The sequence below is a fragment of the Ceratina calcarata genome, unplaced genomic scaffold, assembly GCF_001652005.2.
Source record: "Ceratina calcarata isolate Rehan_Ccalc_2016 unplaced genomic scaffold, ASM165200v1 scaffold180.2, whole genome shotgun sequence".
Classification (NCBI taxonomy): Eukaryota; Metazoa; Arthropoda; class Insecta; order Hymenoptera; family Apidae; genus Ceratina; species Ceratina calcarata.
In genome coordinates this window covers 1,092,838-1,110,798 of record NW_017139431.1, presented here as the reverse complement: position 1 = coordinate 1,110,798, position 17,961 = coordinate 1,092,838, and positions in this window count along the sequence as shown.

Here is a 17,961-nt window from a genome sequence, read left to right as displayed (position 1 = left end):
TTAGCACTTTGACTCTTCGCTTCGACTACTACACAAAGACTAGACCTGAGAACGTATGGAAGAACTCTTTACTCGTAAAATCAAGGCTATCGCTACAAGGATAATAGTTGTGTTATGTTAATAAATATTGTTATGAGGTAAATGAAATAAAATTTCAAGACACGTTTCACTGACTGTATTTATTTTCAAATTAGTATAACGGTAATAGGTATGAAAATCTTTAGACACCAGTAGACTAGTCGAATAAGAGGCTATTGGTGGAAACGACCGGAAGAAGGTTGGCAAGCTTCCGTGGCCAGAACCGCGGTCTTGCGAGCATCCACTCGATCCGGGCCAAGGCTCTCTAGCTAACTAAGCGGCCAGAAGGACGTTGAACAGCGCATTTACTTTCGAACGCGAATCTCCAGGGTATCAGGAAGGGCATCGTTCAAGGAGGAAATGGAAGCCGGCTCGTTCGTTCGTGGAGGTCTCCTCATAAATGTATCATGATAGAAAGTTAGATTATCAAGTTAGCCCTCATCGTGCCTCAGGATCTTGATTCTTATTCCAAAAGAAAGTGTAGTTACTGATTAGATCGAGTTTTCTTTTCGTTGATTATCCTAGTTTCAATTATCCATTAGCATCCTCGAATCTCATTTACCTATCTATTTTAAGATTATTGATATAGATAGTCCTGATATCTCCACAGTGATGATAGTAGATAAGATACGAATTTCGTATTGTCAATTGGAAAAAATTTTCATTCCTCTGAACACGTTTGATCTTACGTGTCCTCTGGTGTTAACCCCCTCGAGTTCCACGGAAACAAGAGGGTGTGTTCGACGGTTAACGTAGAGCTCTGCCTGATCGTAGGGTAATAAAAGTTATAGCCGCGCGAGGGGTGCGGGAAGCACATTCACGACGAACATGGCCCTCGTTGGGGGATTATATTCGTCGAGTATCTGATACCACAACCCCCCTACGGGCTTGCTCTTTTGATTGTTTTGAAACGCCATCCCGTCGCAAAATTTTGTTTCATCCACATGTACAATTTTGACAATACATTCCCGTCCCATCGAGGAGATCTATTTTTTTTTGTCGATAAACACGACGAAATGGCAGCGGTAAATTACGCGGAGGAAATCTACGCAGTTCGTAACTTGACAGCGAAATACGCGCTGTCCACATTTTTCGAATGGCAAAGCCGGGAAGTAGGGGATGAACTGGGCATGAAGTGGTCACGGTATATAATGCGGAATGAAAAGGATCATTTCGTACCATCTGCGCGGAAAGAAATCGCAAATTCTATGCCGGTTGGAATATTTATGTCTCCTTCAAGCGTCGGTTGCAGCAGCCTTGTGGAAATTCCACTCGTGGAAAACAAACGATATATCCGGCCATTTTCGCAGGATTATTTTTTTAAATTCATTCTTGAGCGACGTTTCTAGGAACGAAATATCCATAAATGTTGAGATTTTACCAGGCGAACAGATCGTCCGTAATTAAATCTGATAGACTTCACATTAATGTCAGTGACCAATGAATTTGATTCATAATAGATTTATCATGAACTCAATCCGCGTGAAAGAACGATCAATTGTTTCATCCAATCGGGGGCCTAATAATCGAATAATCGGCCGTTTCGAATCGTCGGCATCGTAACTAGACAATTTGCGTTTTATTGAGCCGCGTCGCGTTCCACCGGCTGGCAGAAACGTGTCGGAAAAGAAACATAATGGCTATGCCGAGGCAGAGCACAGCCGTTTAATTGAATTCTCGAATTGAATTAACGTCGTCGCTGTCAATTCTCCTTCTTTCGATATCACGTCGTTCTTGCAGTGCCTAAACATTATATCTTCTGATATATTCAACACTGCTATAAAATTTAACAAATTCTGGGACATTTTGTCAATTTTGTCTGAGACATTTCTTCCTATCTCCACAAACGTAGAAGTTATTCAAGTGGCAATAATTAGTGACTCACCCTGTATAATATGAGAATCTATTGGGTCCAGATAAGAAAGTACACGGTTAAACGCGTTGACTTTTAATTTTAAGCCTTGGAAAGATGTCCCGGTTAAGTCCATACATATTCCCCAAAACCGGGTTCGTACCTGCACTGGATTTACATTAACCTGGCTTTAGTTAGAACGTCGCCTTATTTACGTGAATATTCATTAATCCGGCTGAAACATATTCCATGGAATTGGCGCGTGTATGCACGTGCACCGCATATCCGGTCACAGTTGCGTCGCGCGTTGCGCGTGCTAACGTCTCGCAGACGGTATCCAACGGCGCGGCACGCATCCGCTGCGGTCGCCTCCGCATTCCGTCGCGGACAGGAAAAGGCGAACGGCCACGTAAACAAGGCCAAGCGAATGGCTGAGGACGCAAAAATGGAACAACAGTCGTATCCGGCGGTCATTATTCGCCGCGGCGACGCTACGTCCTGCGGGTACCGCGGTACCGTTGTAGAAGCCGCCGACGAGACCCCTCTTTCTCTCTCTATTTTATGCCGGGTTCCATTTTCCATTCTACAACCCTCATTTCCATTTTGTTGCCGGCACAATTTAAATCTCCGCCGGCCCGATGACAGCCGGGGAAACGTACGTCCACTACTGCTGCCACTACTTCTATCCTTCCACTGTACACCTCTTCCTGTTCCTTTCCACCCGGTTTCGTCTTTTCCCTACTGTACACTATTCTTTCCCTACCTTCGGGGCTCTCAACCCGTTTCCCCCCTCCCCTTCTCGCAAGCTATTTTACCCGTTTCTCCACTGCTGGTTTTACGTACGCCCTTTCAACGTTTTCATTATGCTCATTTTGCGCATGTACTCTTTAGATCACGGCAAGGTATATTTTTACAGATGCACTGTTTGACAAACAGCGATAGTCGTAACGTGGAATGAGAAATATTGTAATTCAAACAATCGTTAGTTAGCTGAATGATAAAAGGAAATAGTGATAATGGAGATGGAACTAAAGCAGTTTAAAATGTATTGCGGCACATGTAACTGTAGGTTCTAGCAACCATCGTTGAACTAATCGTGCGAGGTTCTATTTAACTGAAATATTATTAAATCGAATTTTTGGTAAAGACGAATAAAAATTTCTGGGGAGAATTCGTTTTAATCGTAACAACACGAAGTTTTGAAATTAACGGTACTACGATTCGATCGAGATACCAATGCGTGGCGTACAATTAACGAAATTTATCGACCAGGCTTAGGTAAGAAGCGAGAGAGAACTTATCGTCCTTATCGTCCGACCGTGGGTGAAATACTTATTCGATGGAAGTATCTTATCCCGGAGGTTATCGTGGACGACCCTGTGGGACTTAAACAAAGTTGCTCGACCGCCGCGGCGGAAGCAGCGCGGGGTGGGGACGGCACAGGGATCGAGGGACGGTGGACAGAGTACTCGTTATTGAATCATGGATCTAACGATGAGACCAGACACTAGATCCCTGAACGGATATCGGGTTACTCGTTAGTCGAGCAGCGTCCCGGCAAGATTTATACGAATAGACGGATTTCCTTAGTGTAATTTAACGACATTTTCGTTCCCTCCTCTTGCCTACTGTTTAAACTGACCGCGGGTGAAAAGGGAAACAACGTAACGAATAAATATTTAAAATTACCTGTTAAAAGTGATAATCGTCCTCGGCACGTATTGCTGTTCGAGCGTGTCTCTGTGTCAGCTAGTCGTCTCTTTAGAATCGAATAATTAACGTGACAGACGTTTGGAGACAAGAACAATGAAGTCATTCTCATTTCTCTCGAGCTGGCAAACAACCAATTAGTTCGTGCCTTCGTCTCAGCCATCTCCACGCTGCCGGAGTTTCCATTGTGGAGAAACGATAAAACGGTAAGGCGACATCAGAACCAATCGATCGAACGCTGAAGAATATGATGAGACGAGAAGACGGCTGAACGAAATTGAACAGCGTGCGAAAAACAGACTTCAGCTTAACTTGTCGCAGGTTGAATAAGGAGGAGGAACGAGGCGATCGAAGCAACGAAGCCGAGTAATGCGAAAAAAAGAGAGAGAGAGGAGGCGGATGCTGAGCGGAGGGGAAAACTCGATCGTTGCTTTTTTCCCCCCAGCGAAACGTAAAGCTCGCTACGAAGAGAAATTGTTACGGAAGAAAGATGGGGTCTCATAAAAATGTAATTAACTTCATATAAGATGAAAGGGAAGATGAAGTTGGCCAGTTGGGTTGGGACTTTTCGGTCGCGGTACGGCAGTGAACGCACCGGGTACACCATGCCGCGTCGGGCAGAACGAAGATGGTGGAAGAAATTAAGACAACCCTCGCCGACGTTACTCATAGTACCTCCTTGGTTTCTACGGATTTCCTCTTCACTTCACCAGGAATTATTATTATGTCGGTTGCACGCGCATGATAGAGCAACTTCCTACCGCCGCGATATTGCCCCTTCTCGATGGTAATCAAACTTCCGCTAATGAGGAAAGTAAAATATTTAATTAATACATCGAAGTTTTCTCCAGTTTTACAAAAAGTTCCATGATGAGCAGCTCCGCCTTTGATTTTGTTTTCGTCCAACTGTCCTTGGCAGCCAGGAAACGATTTCTTCAAACACCCAGGATCGAGTTAAATGCAATCCTATAACCGCAGACGTGTGCTGATCAGATAATCGCGTTTAGGAATTGACGATACAACGGTAGAGCTTATGGTAACGTTCGATTCTACGGTAACATTTAGGTTTCAGGCGCGTGTTCGCCAATCAGCATACTCCATTAAGGTCGATCGGATATCGATCGGGCAAACCAGGTTAGCTGATATCGAAGCTAACCTGAACGTTCAAATCTCAAGGAAGCTGGAATCTGTGTTAACGGGGACTCTGATCGTGTTGGCTCGAGTCTTGACCGGTCCAGTTCTCCTCGAGGCGGTCGCACCTGAATGTTCGTTCATCGCTGTGCTATCTGCCGCCGTCTGCTTCGTGACGAAGATCGAATCTCTTCTATCTGGAAGGGAACGGCAGGCCCAACTATGACCGGCGTTCGGTCGGCTCGTCATCGTCACAGTTCGTGACCGAGGAACATCGATCGATGTAGGCCACTGACATTTGTGCGCGGTGCGAACACGTAGAAATTATCGACACCTCGAATCGTATACGTGTGTTTACACGGCTGTCGGCTGTAATCAAGTCGGGATTGCCAAAATAGCAGGCTTCGGTTCGTTGAATTTATAATGATCGACACCGTAAATCATGGATTCCTTATTGTTGTATTTTCGAATAAGCGATACAGAATCGATTATGAATTAATCGATGAAATGTAATTAATAAAATCTAATCGACGAGAAAGGAGTATGACTTGCACGAAAAAGTTCTACGTTGGATCTCAGAGGATGAGGGTGAATGTGAATGGAAGGGTGACTGTGTTTGTTTCGCGCTCGAACAAAAGAGTCTCGGATCCGCGATTATCGATTATCATTATGAAGAAAAAGTGGGAAGATATTATCTAATAAAATAAATAAAAAGTGAAATTAAGTGTGGAACGATTTACTGACTGTGAACAGTAATAATATTCGCTTGTCTGATTAGTTAGGCTCTTATTGTCAGTCTACTCGTCCGATTAAATTTTTAATTAAAACAGAAAAATGCCATTTACCTGGCTAACTACAAGGCGTAATGTGTTATTTATATACATATATTCGTTTCAACGCATTTATTCGTTAATATATTAGATTCACTCATTGACATGGAAAAAGACACGTTGAGAGGTAAATCATGATAGTATTTAAGTAAGTGTATGTTCGTTAAACGTTTCAGCCATAATGCAGCAGTTAATTCGAACTCCCATAGCAGCAGGCGATAATATATGACGACAAATTTGATTTCATCGTCGATTCGAATTACGTGCGTACATAGGATTCTACGGACTGCGTCTGACAGATACGATGACAGGGATCGCTGCGAATGAACCTAATTTTCCGTTCGGGGAGTGAACTTTTGTGGGATGCTCGAATACGTTTGCGTGCAATTTAAACTCGGCGAGATTGAAGTGTCACGGATTAATCGAGATTTCGATGGCACAAGTTTTCGAGAGTCATGACGAGGAGTAGAAGGAGACTGCGGACGGTGGAGGAGCAGGAGGGTTGGAATGGAACGTGACACGGAAGGGTGAAGGGGAAATTCGTGACGATTTGCACGGCACGCGCGCGCGGACGCGTTCATTTTCACGTTGTTGTTAGCGAAGTTGCCCCATGGCTTGTTCGACCGTCATTAACTCAACAGAACGGTGAAGTGGCGCTGATAAGTCTCCTACTAAAGTTGATTACTTCTACCATAGGTCGGTGTTGTTCTCTCAATGGATTTTGAACGGTCGCCGCTACAATGGCCCATAATCTGCTCTTGACAGCTATTGTGTCCGGGAGAGAGGTCCATAGAATAAAAGAATCTAGATAACGCTACCGCGAGCCATTGATAAGCGTATTGATGCGCATCGAGTTTATACGATTTGGATCGGTGCTTGAAACCCGAATCTACATTATACATGATTAATATTGTCCTCATTAAATTAATTAATAAGCGTTTCGACATGCTTGTCGAGCAAACATATTGCGCATTACGATACAGGCGCGCATTTTATCACGCTATTATTGATTTGCACCTTACGCAGCGCAGGTCATAAGGAAAATAAAATTTACCACAATAATTGCAGCGCATATATTATTATCAATATGTACAGTACTATCAATGTTATCCTGGTTACAGTGCGGTGCATACATTCTATGTCGAAACATACACTTAACATCATCGGAATTGATAGACTTACCCGAGATCTATTTACATTCGCTCCACGGCTATTACCACCGATACTTACGTTCTCTCGAAATTGCAGTCGGTTTCGAGAGCGGGCTCGTCACTGCCTCGTGCCTCCCAAAGTACATACTGTGATTTCGAGCACGCGGTAACGGGCGTAACGACAATATTTTGGTACGATCCAATTTTCCGTAGTGTGTAGTGTCGCGATCAGGTGGATGGAAAATATCCCGTTTGTGCGAAGCGGAGCCAGGTGCTCCACTCTCTACTCATGTCGTCCTCCCACGTGCGCACGCGAGTTTAGGCTGCCTAGGAGTCCTCGCCGGTGAAGCAACAGCGCTCCTCAATCCATTGAACACGACTTGCTAACGCAGAGTTTCTTTTCAACCAATTTCATGATAAACGAAGTTCTATGACAGTGGTTAAAATATATTGTCAGAAACTTTTATTCGTTTAATTTTATACTTTGCACCGAATATGTTCTTAAGGTAATCACATTCTTTATTAAATTGCATATTATTTTATCTTTAGTTCTGTATAAATCTTTCGTGAATGGAGCAGACTCCGATAGCGGCGCGATAAGGCAAAATTAGCTTAAAATATGGATTTAGAGGACTGCACTTTTCGTTCTCATAAGGTTTTTGGATCGTCAGTTATCTTTAGAAATGCGGCGTTCTCTAGTCATGGTTTAATCAGAGTATGTTAATATTTATTAATATGAGCGTTATAAAGTAGATGAAAAATCATGGTTACAATGCATTCGCTTATAAGAAATTTTATATCGAAAAGAGATTGTTTTGTATGAAATAAAAACCAAAGCACGCCAGATTTAAATTCCCTCTTTTCAAAGAGGTAGCTGACGATCCAAAAATCTTCTTGTACATGTATAAGGATGAAAAATGTAGTCCCATAAATCCATATTTCGTACTATTTTCACCTGGTTATCAATAAAACCGAGCAAAACACGTTAGAATTTTACCGACAATTGTTAGGCAAGTCACGTGGCTATCCTAGCCCCTTAACTCGTTCAAGCCCTGCGGGTTAAGCCCTTAACGTAATAGTATTTTGGCGTTAGCACCGTGCATTAAACGTGTAGAGGAATCATTTGCTAGATTTCCGTTCGCATTATTTTCCGGTCAGGTGGGAATCGCGTATCGATGTTCATGGCGTCAGATCAGAAAGAAATTGAGAAACGCTGATCCTAGCGGAGAACCCTAGGCCGGCTCCAAACATCTGGCGCGACGGTGGTTTTCCGTTTTCCCCGTGATTTCAACCACTTCTTCTGTTCGAAAGTCCAGCGCGGCCCGAGTCGGCATTTGTCCGGTAAATTCCCTCAAAAAAGTTTGTCGGAGAAATATGATTCGGTTCACGTTCTCCACCCTTTCCCCCTAGAGATGAACACCGCCTCGCCCCTCCGTTCCTCTTCTTCTTGTGGAAATTCTTCCAGCGTCGTACGTTCCGTCGATACTTCATTACGATCGTACCTCGGACATAATATCCGAAACGTGTTCCATCGGGAACGAAAGATGTTTCTTCTGCAAACTTTTATCCGCAGAGCCTCCTAAGAGGCTGCGAGTCCTCTGAACTCACGTGAGAAACAGCGGTGGTCAGGGTAGCATCGCGTTGCGCCGTTCGAATAAAAATTTCTCCCGGACAATTACATTTGGCGACACACGTCACCCAACGTCACAACGAAAATTTCATCCAAAGGAAAGTCGTTCAACCATTCGTGAAAAGCTTGAATCACAGATTACGTCTACGTCTTTCGGATTAGCGAGTTCTCTTAAATAATCGTTTCCCTTTTAAGTCATTTATTTTTAAGACCAACAGGTATCACTCTGGTGTAAAAGACTGTACTGAATATACTTCTGTTTATATTTGTACATTAAACATTACATTGTTTGTTACTATATCTTAAATCGTTGTACGTACTATGAGTCCCTTTCATTAAAACAGGATCTTATTTGCATTTACAGTTAGCTGTCGCGAAAAGACACGAACTTTCCACGTTCTTATCGGTATAACGGATGCACTCGCTGCACCGTGGACGCCATGCGCTTGGAATATACACGCGTGGCCAGCCGTGTTACGTCTCCTGGGTATGATAACGACGCCGTATTAACTGAATTAGCAGCGATATAAAGCCCACTTGCGGTTTAATCTCGACCGCTTCACGGCCCGGCCAGGATACGAGCGAGTTGTACACTTAACGCGTTACCGGCATGCCGCACCGGCCAATTTTTCATCAGTCTATGGGTACTACGTACATACCTGCCTACCTACTCTGTGCGGCGCATCGGGCGAATTCAATATCCCATTGGATATTAAAGAATAATATTCCACGCCGTCCGTAATTTGCATCGCTATCAGTTTTCACCGACGTCGGTTTACATCCGATCTGTCGGCCGAGAGATTCTTCAAAAATATTATTTCCCGCCACGAAAAACAGTCCCGCGTTTTTTTATTCGCAGCTCGGATTCGCGAAATCTGCAGACGCTTCCACTCCGTTTCCGATCTTGGCCCACGATTCGTGAAGTGCTGGAGAGCGAGAATGTATCGATTTCAGTGATCCGCAAAATCTAACGGGGATATTCGTAAACGAGGGGTGAACGAACTCCGTTGTTTCAGCCGTCAGCATTGGCACACGTCGACGACACAATGGGATGCTCCGAGAGGCGGGCATCGAATTTGCAGCGGCGCCGATGAATCGATGAGATGCTGCGTTCGAAAAGTAATTACTTACTCTCGATCGTTTCACCAATTTCGGCCCAATTCGTATTCCGCGACGCATTGTGTGTATCGCCCGCGACCTCAATCGCGTTCTCATGGAACGCGTGAGCGGTCGGTACGAACGTGTGTCCCGTTGTGTCGTGCTGATAAATCGGTGAAAACGTTTTGATTAACTTCTTCGCCATATGTCACGTTTATCGATCGAACCGACGCTTGTTACGCGGGTTCACACGTGTCCTTACCTGCCTTAACACGTGCGCGTCAGCTTGAATATCGCCGAAAGATTTACTGACCGCGCGTACGCGCGCATAAGTAAACCATGACGGTGAAATCAATCCCCGCGACGCGTTCTCTCTTTCCGATTTCTGCTCTACGACTCGGGGGAGAGGCGCGTTTAATCGCTCCCCGCGGATATTTAGCCCAGAATTACGTTACCGTTCTACTCAGGATGGAAAGTCTCGAATGCGATGTTTAAACGGGGACGTAGATCGCTGCCTCGTTTAATGAAAGGGTTAACTTTCTCGAAGAGGAACTGAAGTCGGTCGCGCGATGATTAGAGCGAACCATGCCCTAAGTGCTTGGGAACGAGCCCCGTTAACTGGCTGTTAACTGGCTGAACTGCACGAACAGAGGTCAGCTTAACTTTCCTGCGCAATCTCGACGAGAACCGCGTATATTGCCACAGACGCCGCTGCTGCGTGAACCTGCGTAAAGTATTCCGCGAAACGTTGAAGAGGCGCGCGTGACAAGAGGCACGCCACGCAAATGTGCACGCCGCGGTAGGTAGGTAGGTACTACAGCAATCATACGTGAAGTACAAACGTTTTACTAACGAAGCCTTCCGTGTGCTCTAGGCATGCACCTAGCGAAGGATTTAAACGAACGCCCCGTCTCGATAATCGTGCTGCTCATTTGCATATCAAAACTCAAGCACGTGAATTGAAATATTTTACCCTCCATGTAATATTCAGAACGTTGTAACTGCGTTCCCTCATCCGTTTATCATTGCCGGTTCATAAATTTTCTCAAAATTCCATATTTTCTCCAAACGCCGTTCGCGCGATTCGTCTCTCCAAGGATCAATCCCATCGCTGTTCCGAGCCAGCATCACCGCAGCGCGGCGTCCTCCTTTCGAACGAGGCGACGCTGGATAAGGGTGCGCGCACGTAAACGCGGCGAAATTGCGTGCATGCACGAGGGAGAGGGTTAAAAACGAGGGGTGAATAGTGGCAACGGCATCGACATTACGAATTCCGCGTGTTCGCCTATATTCTGGGTGCGTTCCATTTATGAATACGTAACGAAGTTTCGTGGAAAACTGAGTTGGACATGCTGCAGTTACATCGGTTGCGGGAGGAGGACGTTGTGTCCGTAAATAAAGGTGTTACTAACTCATCGTCGACGACTTCTTCCTGCTTCTCATTCCTTTTCTATTTTTCTTTCCATTGAAGGGAACTGTAGCTTTGTTCTTTTGAAGAAACGCTATGCCGCGCCAGAACGTTGTCATTAGCGCAATTGCGAGGAAACGTTTTGGTGGAACCTTCCGTCTAGCCGAAAACTTTGCTGTGCCCTTTTTGGGGCGGGTCACCTCGGTTGTTCAACGGTGAAAGAAAACCTAGTAGAGTATTTGTAAACGATGTAGTCGTTAGGAAGCACTCTTAAGGTTCTTTAAGCACGTTAGGTATGAAAGTAATTGATACACGTAGAATGGGAGGTAGGAGAGATAAGAGAAAACTGACCACATGCTATTTAAAATGGAATAACTTTTTTAAAATCGAATCGAACGACGTGAGTTCTTTCGATTGCGGGAAGAATTAAACTTGATAAAAATGTGAAAGTCGCTTTTTTAACTTTTTTATCCGGGTTTGTAATTAAAATTTAAATGACACACGTTTACCAATTTTCATTTTTTCCCAACCTTTTATACACATAATTTAGTATAGTAATCCATCTGACCCGATTTTAAAGAAGTTATTCAATTTTAAATAATGTGTTCAGTTTTCCTCTTAACTGTTCTATGTAACGTGAATAAATCGGCTTTATTCATTGTTTTAATTATTCTTTTACGGAAATGAGAAACGAATTCCAGTAGTTTTATATTAATTAAGTTTCTTCGTTCTCTTAAATGGGAATCGACTTTGAATCCTCTAAACGGAGCGAATTGGGGATCCTAACGGAAGATATTTCATTCGTTACTCATTACTCAGAATAATACTCGATGTAGCAGTAAAGGAAGAGACTTGAGTTACGCGAATCAGCCTCGCACAGGTGAAGAACGGCGGAGTCAAAGTGAAGAGAAGACAAAGCTAATTGAAATTCCTCGACAAAATTCTTGAATGTTGTGATGGCGGCGTTACCAGCCCATTTGATTGTGTGCTGTCCGAGTCGAGTCCAAAGTAGCCATCGAATTCCGATATCGGTGATCTATAATCCACTATATAAATCGGATTCGAAAGCAAACTCGATGTGACTCGCAATAATGGCCAAGAGGAAATAGTGTTTGAGTTCGGGGAAAGAAAAATATTTTCTAAACGGCTAATCGCTGAAGCCATAATTGGTTACGATGAATTCGCGGGATAAAACGAACGAACTTCGTTGGATATCGATTTTCCGCAAACGCTTCGGGTAATACGTTTCCCGAGATGAATGGTCTTTATTAACCTTTCCGCTCTCTTTTTAGAGACGCTTTAAAAATAACATCGGTCGCGCCGCGTCGTTTCCGACGGCCGCTTTTGCGGCGTCGAAAACTCTTTAACTATTTATCCCGTGCTTTCTGGTTATCTTCGTTCATCCGCGAGTGGAGTGGCATCGTCCTTCATAGACTGAAATGAAACGTTTTCCCTCTGTGTAATAAACGTCCTTATAATCCTCTTTCGCCCATCTCTAACAAATTTGTCCTCCCGTTCTTAATAATAATTCAGATTTTTCGTGAATTCTGCCTTTTTTCTATTACTCTCCACTGACGTTAAAAAAGGTAGCACACAGCACAAATAAAAGGTGAATAGAATAAGAGGAATGGCGGAGGCGGAGAGGGGAAAAAAGGAGCAGAAGAGTAGAGAGATCGGATGGCTGTGCGGGAAGTGATATAAAATATATTCGTATTTTTTCAAGGGATTCGCGGGTTCTACGGTCGGCCCGAATCCTGGATTTGGCTTTGATGAGTTTTCCCGTCCCGGCTGCTTCTCCATTTCAGACCGCTCGAAAACCTACAGTTCAATCGCGGCCATTGAATACCGATGTAAACGTTACCGTGGATTTTTTTGCCTCTTGCGTTCTGCTCTTTTCCTGATTCCCCCGGGAGACATTTTTACCGTTCCCTGCAACCTTAAAATGACCAGCTCCCTTCGCGATATTCTTCATCGAGTCCGTTAGAACAATCTGAATATTTTGCATCGAGTTTTCCCTGTAATCTAATACGCCACGATTTACCCTCCAAAGGCATACCAAACGGTTACATACCCTAGAACGAACCCATGTTCTTTCCTTCTGCCAGAAAACTTTTGCTTGTTTTTTGTTAATGGCAATTAATAATTGGTGTAACTCTAGGTCAAGGTGATTAAATAATTTTATTATATATACGTCCCGGTAAGCTTATGTTTCAGCATTTGTCAGATTCAGTGAAATGTCAGTATCTGACTTAAGGAATCTGATTCAAATTCCTATTTTTTTAAATGAAATTAATCGAGAAAGATGCATATAAAAAAAATATTTGTATTCTCCTCTAATTATTATAAATTATATTTTAATTCGAATATTTCGTATTTCATTACATATAACTGTACACCTGTCCTATGTAAATAATTTTAAATTTCCATAAATGCATAAACTTCAGTAGTTCATTAATTACATATGGAAATACGATTTTCCATAAACATTTGCAGCCATCAGTTATTCACGAATATTAGCTTACTCCCCATTGCGTTTACAAATGTGTATTAACGTATACTAAGACGCGACGACGTAGTGTTCGAGATCTAGGTGGATGCCCCAATATTTGATTTGAAATCACTTTGCGTTCATCCGACCGACATAATCCCGGCCATGTGGACCGTCGTTGCTCTATAATTCCGCTATTTCCAGAGACGTTGCATCAACATACATATACGTACACAGTCTGGATGATAGGCACCGAGAATCGGCTGACAGTCGCTGATCGATCGATCGGCGATCGCCGATCGCGTCGCAGGATCGGTTGTAACTGTAGCCTCGCAACGTTTCGCATGTCACACAGATACCAGCCTTTTCCGATTACTATGCGCGCCGCTTCGCCTCGCGCATTTTTGTCTGTGTATCGATGCGACGCATCGTGATTCTGCCATCGATCCGCACGCTTGCACCCTTATGGGTGCACTCACCTCTGCAGATTTTTAAGAAGACGATTTTTATCGTTTTCCCGAGGAAATCGTGTGTACATCGCGTGTCAGAGTATCGTATCCGTAGTCTAAGCGAAACAAACGTTGAATAGATTGCGTCTGTCGAATATAAAGCCGGTGCCAACTTGTGACATTGGCTTTTCTTGTTTTCCGGTATCGAAGGATTATTTTTAAAATACACACGATGTCTAGTTGGGGATCCGAGCAAAAAGAGTTTGAAGCTATTTTAATTCAAAGAGAAATTTTGAAAAACAATACTATTTTCCAGTAGGATATTTCCCGTTCGTGGTTTTCATTACGGCATTCTACAGAATTGCTCATTCATTTTGTCTATTTAGATTTCATTCCCGAGCAGTATTAAAACAATGGCTTACCTACTTCTGCTTTACGTATTCCGCGTAATTTGTTGCTTTTATCTTGCGCGGTTTACCTCAAGGATAGCTCTCGCAGCAATTAGTGGAATAATCATAATAAATACTCGACCGGGTTCTTTCAGAGGAAAGCAGTTCCCCTGGCAAGGGGAAAAAATGAAGAGGGCAGCTACTTTAGCGCACTCCACAGCGCATTATTGTGATTCGTGGCACCTAATTGATTTCCCATCGCGTTAGAAAGGTTCGAAACCGATTCTCGAGTGTCATTTGCGATTTTATAAAAAAAAAAGAAGTGATATCAAATTGCGTGTCGTTAATAACAGGTTCCGGTGTTCCTTTCACTAGAGTAGAGCCTCGATGGAAAGCCTTCGTTGCCACGTGAAAGCGTCGTTCAACAGTTGAAACGCACACCCCTTTGTGCTTTTCGAGTGGCGTACATCGTGGAACGTGTCCCGTTCCCCAGCAAACCGGTCTTTTGTTTTCTTTTCGCACCGATTTCTATTTACAACGCGGTGATTGACTGCTGATTATTGATTGATCCATGACTCGGTCTTTTTCTCTCCTCCTTTTTCCCTCGGTTTGTTCGAGGAGTCATTAGAAAACAAAACATTTTCGATCGATCGGTCGAAAACCTATTTTTAGGAATTCTGGAAAATATTTCTGTTTCATCTGTTCGTTAGAGATATCAAATTCAATTTTAATTGCGGAAACGGTTTGATACAATTGAAAAAATAATTGGTAGAGAGCTCAGTTACGAAGAAGTTATCGTTTCTTCTTTGTAATTGAGTTAACATAGCTACGGAAATATTTTGCGAGAGAAATTTCACCAGAATGTGTTGGTCTTTTATCAATAGGTGACAACTATCCCAAAGAAAAATCCATCAACGGTATCTAATTATCGCGGGCTACATTAATACCGTGATACGGCGCACCGTACCATTCTTCACTGTCTCCGTTATCACCGTTGTTACCGTGTCGTTATCATCGCGAATTACATGTTATTAAACCATGTGCGCAACCGGAACAGCGAAAACTGTGCTCTCACTCGACGGTTTTTGCCGACGCCTGACTAAGCATCTATCTGTTCCACTGTCTACGAGCACTGGTATCGTTCGATCGGCCTCCAATTCGAGATACGCCGAACGATCGACTCGATTTAAAATTCTAATGCGGCAACTTTGTTCCTTTCCTCGGGCACGGATACGGGATAGGCGGTGGCAACCAGAAAATAGGTTATAGCTTGTTCCTGCCAAGGGATGTGCCCTTACTTCCTTCCCTTATTTCGTTCTTCCCTTCTCCATTTGTCCTTCTTCCATTCCTTTTACTTCTTCCTCTCGGCTTCGGTATTATTTCGTTTTCGAGAATTCGACGACTAAAGGCCCGAGGCGAGACTTGCCGATTCTCGTGAAATCGGACCCAGGCTTAGTCAAAGGGTTACGCTATGCGACCAGTCCGCAGTTCGAATGTCATGCAAAGTCGATTCCGTTCCGTCAGATCCTTTACAGCCTCGATGTCGTTCCGCGCGCTTTGTCTTCCCGTTAGCCACCTCACTTTCTCGCGTCAGGATGGAATAAACTCGTCTTTCTCTACTCCGCGTCGAACTTCTTTACGATGAATAACGTTTATCGGTACAACATATCTTCCTTCGATGTAAATTTTTTTAAATCTGTGATGCAAGGATGCATAAAAATTAGCAAGTCTTCAGCGAATAATATTTTTGTCAGCCGTACGACAAAGCCATCGAACGGTATTGTGAATTCAACAAAGCGGGGATGCGACACGAAAGCTCAAGGATACGTAGATCCAGAAAATCAAGAGAATAAGCGTTCGCCAGAAATCTCGGGTCTCACCGTTACCAGAACCCGTTTCAAATATTTCGCCTCCATTACGACAGGGGAGGGGGATAGGAAGGCACAAAACCTTTTTTCCTCTTTTTGTTCTTCCGGTTGAAGCATTTCCAGCCGCGAGCATCATCGACGAGGGACGAGTAGGGGGTTTGAACGGAGGCGAATTCGTGGATTAAAATACCGGGGTTAAGTCGCCGTGGAAACGCAAAATATCAACCACGAGCTGGCCGTCACAAAAGGATCCCCACGCGGGACTCGAGGGACGGGAAGAAGAAACAACGATCCCCGACGTATAACCTCTCCGCGACCCACATTTCAAATCGACTAAACAAAATGGGTCGCTCTGTATGCAACGCGACAATCCAGAAATCCTTTCTCTTCTCAGCGCTGATCCTCGCATCGCGGCGCGCCAGTGCCAGTACATAGTAGCTAGAATTCGAATCTCTCTTCCCCGAGCTTCTCATCCTCGGCTTCGGCTTCCACGTCAATCTCTGGGCTCGTATCTCCGCATTTCCGATCACGGATCCCGTGTCCCGATACGATTCCGATGTCGCGTCACATTCGCCCACGTGCGACTTGATGCACCTGCGAGCCCAACAACTACCAACCGTTTTCCCCATTTCCCTTGCCCGATCTCGGGCCGTGCTTGCATGGAATATCCTGGATCTCTGCTGACCTTCGAGTTCGCACGCGCGGAAAATCAAACTGATGCCACGTTTCTATCGCCCAGTAGAAATCGAATGTTTCGTGCAATCTCACTTTTTTTACTCACTACCACATGAAAGCTTTCGTTTATTTCACTGCAAATTTTATATTATATTAAACTACGTTACGGAGGAGAGGATTTTTATATGTATATCTCCGCCTAACAGGTTAATAAATTGTCTAGTACTTATGCAAATTAAGATTGTTTTAAGCTAGAATTAGATCAACTGCAAATAGAGGTTACTTCGAAAATCGTTGCTCAAATATTAGGAGCGATTTAAACTGAGGATTTTGCATAAGCAAATATTCACTGTACCATTATTTGCTTTAACAGTTGGATTCTTCAATTCCTCTTTTAATTCTCGTTTATATCCGAAAAAACTATTTGTAGTATCAAATACGGAAGTTAGTTTACGCATAAGGATACCAGTAAAAACTCGGAGCACCACAAATTCGCGAGGGTATCGATCTGGTCAAAAAATGTTTACGATCGATCGCCATATAGTTACGGGAATGCGAAAAACGCTGAAAGGTCGATGATTTAGAGATAAGTTATCCGTTCCAAGTTTCTGTCGCCGGATGAAAGCAGTCGAACTTGTTATCGACCTGTTTACTAGATCCAGTCCGGGCATCGATTCCTTTCCGGCACGCTCGACTAATTCCACTTGTTTCTATTTCCTGTCTCCCCGCCAGCCAGCCAGCCAGCTTCTTCGCGGCGGTGACGACGGTTGAAACTGTGTAACTACTTCGCTGATGTGAATTCTCCGTGCCAAATTACCACGATCTCGGGAACGCAACGTTGACGCAGAAGTCTAAGCGTGTTTGAGGTCGAAACGAGGGAAATTTCTTCGAGCAAGTTTCCCGCGCAAGATCCGTTGTACCGATTATTGTCCGAATACAAACGACCAGCGCGACGAAATCGCCAAAATTCTAGCTGAGCGAAAACAGCCACGAGGAACGTTTAAATATTATTAATAAACGCCCATTCACGAATCGTCCCCAAAAATATGACTACCACCGAAATTTCAATTTTTATGAGACACATCCAAGATAGACTTTCATGATCGTCACGAGATGTAGAAATTAATTTATCAAAAATTGAAACCAATTTACAGCAAATTCTGTAATGTCCTGTAATCAGTAATACAGATTCATTTCCACCTTC